Source organism: Hippoglossus stenolepis, chromosome 18 (assembly GCF_022539355.2).
Source record: "Hippoglossus stenolepis isolate QCI-W04-F060 chromosome 18, HSTE1.2, whole genome shotgun sequence".
Classification (NCBI taxonomy): Eukaryota; Metazoa; Chordata; class Actinopteri; order Pleuronectiformes; family Pleuronectidae; genus Hippoglossus; species Hippoglossus stenolepis.
In genome coordinates, this window is record NC_061500.1 from 8,266,384 (window position 1) to 8,271,367 (window position 4,984).

Below are 4,984 nucleotides of genomic sequence, written 5' to 3' on the forward strand. Positions count from 1 at the left end.
ACAACAACTGAGCCTGCAGAGAAGGTCTCAAATTGGCTGTGTATAAAAGGAATTATTTCAGTACACAACACATTTTCAACATCTGAGACGTAATAAGATATAAGATTTTAAATTGGTCTATAACTTCATTTGAGCAAATGTTAGTAAAAAAAAACTTGGAATTTGGATATCGTGCATAAATCACTGATATAATATTGCCTACACTTCAAAGACTTGATTGTAATTCTGTTTCTCACAGCTCACTGGCTTCTGGCTGTGTTAATATGCAGTTTTAGCACAGGCACACATCACTTCCTTTTAAAAATCCACTAATCTAGACCAGCACATTGATAAATTAACATTATTTAAATTTAAAAATTCAAAATTCAGCAATATTTTATCTCTTAATCATTCATGGTTCTAACAATGACACTGCGTTAGATAGGATCCAATGTGTGGATTGATTAAAACTACATGCAGCGGTAGCATAGAGGGTAAGAAAGGTTTGACAGGAGACTTTAATAGATGTCAAACGGGTCAAGAGAGGACAGTGGCTTTAACTGCCTCAAAGACAGATGGTTCACAGCCAGATGTCAGGGAGGGGTTGATGATATCAGTCAGGAAGTAGAGCAGATCAGCAGTGATGGTCCGCGAGGGGAAGAGAAGGGAGCGGGTTCACGGAAGGCAGAAGATAAGTCCACCCATGGGAATTTTTTTAGGACTTCATTTAGGATGGGATGAAGGAGACATTAAGCTCATGTTAGAGGGGTCAGTGGAGGAGACAGTGACCAGAGGGTAGCCTGCAGGATGATCCTCGGCTTTCATCGCTCCTCTTTCTGGAGCGAAGAGAGGGGGAGTGGTGCCAAGTCGAGAGCAGAGGATCGAGACGAGCCTCTGTGGGTCAGAAGCAGAGATGTGGATTTAAAGCGGTAAATAGCTGATCTGACAGCGGATAGAGGCGAAGAAAAGAGGAGATGAGATTCTAAAAGTCTTCCAGGAAAGCAGATTTGTGGAATTTGCTAACAGTAAAAGGCTGGTGGCAAGGACCTTTTTTTTTTTTACAAATGTCTAAATGATTCACGAGTCCTAGAAATAGACAGGGCCACAGAACATGGCAGGGATTATAGATATTTATTGTTTCACAACTGTCTTCATAGGGCCAAGAATTTCTGTTTGTGCCCATGGTTGTTTGTGAACTACTTTTTAGAAATGCCCTCAATCTCTTCTCCTTATTAGATATTGGAAGTCTCAATACTGATGATAAATCTGGGTTTGGACCGGCTCCAGCTTAAATCTGACATCGACAGTGAAAAATGTTTTGACGTTTCCAAAATCTAAAAGTAAAGGCAGAACTAATTCTGATCAGGGCTTATTAACATCATATCACACTTGCTTCGATATGATGATATAGCCTTATCCTTAGCAGGGACGTGCCCTCTCTCTTGATCGACCTTCTAGTTAAATTCCTCCAAGGACGTTTGTTTTCATCTCTATTTGTTTGTTTGTCTGTCTGTTATTTAGCAGGATTATGCAAACATTTATTGACGGATTACTACAAAACCTTCTAGTAGAATGCGGTATGGGTCAGGGAAGAACCCGCTGAATTTTTTGGTGGATCCGGATGAGGAGGCGGATCCATGATTTTTTTTTCACTTACCTTAAGGCTTTTGAAATTTTTCTTGATTTGTCAGAGAATAATTCATTGGTCTTGATTTTAAAAAATCTGGCACGGAAAGGGGAAGGATATTTATGAGTCTGTGCAATTTGGTGCAGATTAAAATAAAAATCCAGTTCTAGTGAATTTAAATGTGGTTTCATAATGGGGCTGTTGGGCCTTGACAGAGATATGCGCTCTACTGAGTGACATACTAGTTCTATGTGAAAATATTCTCTTTGAAACTGTAAGTCTGTATTTGCTCATTAAGGTTTAATGCTTGTAAAACACACCCTCCACAGTGAACACTATGAGGTATTTGAAATAAATTACATTATTATTGCTCTGATGATGTGTAACATGGGATGTTTACTTTTATTTCTGTCTCTTTTTCATAGTTGTGTTGATTCTCAAACTAGACTGTTTATAAGCTACCTCTATGAAAAATGCCCCTGCAATGAATCAGTCAGTGGCATCAACATCAGCTGCGTAGCACCACCATGTGACAAGCAGTCCTTAGACCGACCACTTTGCCCTTTAAAAAAACTACAAATTCCTCTTATTTACTTTCTGGTTCATCTGGATGAATAAATAGAGAACGTTTCTGTACCTCCTTTGATTATTTTGTTTGATTCATTTTGTTTTTAGCAGTTTATTCTCCCATTCTGTAACTCAGAATGGGTTACAGAATGGGACCACATGATAGTCACAAGGCATGATTGCAGCGGAACTCTCCCTTCTTCTGTGTTTTATTTATGTTCATCTCACAAACAAATTCCCAGTGTTGCTTAAATCAATCCACATAGAGCCCCCATGACCCCAAGAGAGGATGTTAATCCATATTAGATTGAAGAAATATGTAGAAAATAATTATGTTAAAAAAAAACGTAGCATTGCAATGCTGTAATGTTTTTCATCAATACTAAATAATGTCAAAACATGAAAAATAATCAATAGCATATGAGCATAACAGCGAGCTAGCAGTGCTTGGAAATATTGTCGTGCTACAGATGTTTGATCATAGCCACATGTGGTGTCATGTCTCGTCTGCGTGTCTTTGTGAAGACACTACTGAAAGACCCTTTATGTAGAGCTTGTGAAGAGCTTAAGACATAACAGCATCTCAGCTTTCATCTAATGGTTGACATTTCCCCCGAAAAGACATCAGATAAATTCGTCATTGGAAGAAATCATGTTCGTGACAATTTGAACGCTTTTAAAAGACAGAGAACGGGGACTCAAACCCGTCAGCTGACATGTCGGGTCAGCTGGGGTTTATAAACTAATTAGAGTGGAATCTGTATGGCACTGTACGCTTGTCACCCCGTCACACATAGGCCAAGTTCATTCAGGAGTAATTTAATTGCATACTCTATGTCCGAATTATTCTTGCTCCAGCGGCCACATTGTACGGCGAGGACAAACACTTTTTATGTCATGAGGACAGAAGCAAGGATTTTGGACGAAACGTTCTCTTCCAAGTTGCGGATCATTGAAAGCGGCAAGTTTATGAAATAATAGGAAGGATTAGTGACGCAGGAGGCCGGAGAACACCCTGAAAACCCTCTTCACCACCCCCAAAAACACATTTACTACACCGTGGAAATTTGCATAAGTTGTTTTATTCATAGTTGTTGTTCTTTTTATATTTCTCTTTTAATTGTTTTGTCTTTTGTTGAAGTGGACATCCCATGAAGTCAAGCCTGAAGCCCTTAGCTGGGTTGTTTGCACATCACCCTCTGAAACTGAAAAGAAAGGGCAAGAGGAGGAGTGGAGAGGGTTTTTTTTTCTTTTTCCTCCGTCTCTTTCTCTCACTCTCTCTCTCTCTCTATCTCTCAAACAGCATCCCAACTCAACCTTTCTTTTCATTTTGTTTGAACAAAGAGTGTACCTTACCGTATATTTACACATCATACTGACTGACTGTTTAACAATTCCCACTTAGGTAATGCAAGGAAGATTGAAGGTTTCTAGATTTGCATCTTCGTTTTTCATGTTTTTCTACAGTCTTGTTCTCCTTTTGATCCACTTTCTCATCTCATGCTAACTTTGTAGTGAGATTTTTCTGTGTCGTCACTGTAATCATCAGCATCATCATCATCATAATCATCATCCTTTTCATCCCCATCATCATAACATCACAATCACTGTTATTTTATTCGTATAATTCTTTTCAATAGATTCCTCTCTGACAACTGTACACTCGTACACAGTGTTTGACTTTTATATATATTTTTGGGAATATATTATTTAAACCTAAGAAAAGAGGAACATAATCCCAAAGAAAATATATTAGTATCCCAAAGTAACAAAATCATGCATGTTTTAATGTATTTCTCCATAAAAACAATAAAATAAAATAAAATAATGTAATGTAAATGGATGGGATCTGGTTTATTTACAAACTGATCTTGGCACTGTTTTTTGTTGTCTCTTGCTGGAAACTGGAATGATCATAAAGAATACTTTTGACTCTACCGAGCATAACACTCCTGGTAAGATAAGTCAGTGACCCGCTGTAAAAGGCAGGTTAGAGAGACATATTCTTTTTTTTTTAAGCACAAAAAACATAAAAAGGAAGTGGGGAACAGAACAACATTAGAGAGTCAACCAGGGGGAAACAGAAATAGTGTGTAAAAAAGTGAAGAAAAAGAAAACATTATTTCACTTCAGCTTTAGACTGTGGCAGTTTCCTCTTTTAGGCAGAAACCCTGTGACATCATGTCGACTGACATTTTTTTTTTTTTTTTGCCCCCAGAAATACAGCCTCTCTCTACTTCTCATCAGGTGCGCTCACTGGTCACCATTGTTGGGGGTGAAAATCCAAAAGAGAACATTGTTTCTGTCAAAATTCAAATTGTGAAGCAGCATTAATTGACTCAGGCAAATAAATTGAAAGGAGACAAAAGAAACCAAAAACCACCGGCACTACTCAGTCTCAGGTTCGGCAGGCAGGTAGGGGTAGCTGTCTAAAATTTCCAGTGTTGCCTTGTCAGACAAGTGCTTGACTGTCGATCCGGAGATCTTGTGTGTGAGCAAACATAAGGTTGTGTGTTGGTGTGTGTGTGTGTTTGGGTGTCTCTGCATACTCATATTCAGTGCAAACACATTGGGTTAAAAAAATCCCATCTTCACCACGGCCCATCATCTCTGTTGTTTCAATTGAAATCTACAGAATTGTCAATCCCTGACCATCTCACTACTTCTCTCCTTTGCAGTTCCCTCTTGCACATCTTCAAAGAGATAAACCGTCGGGCAGGCCAATGCGCCTTTTCTTTATCCAGCCCACTGGCGGGCTGACTGCTGCCAAGCAGCCCGCTGTACCCCCACCCACCCACCCCCCAACCCCCA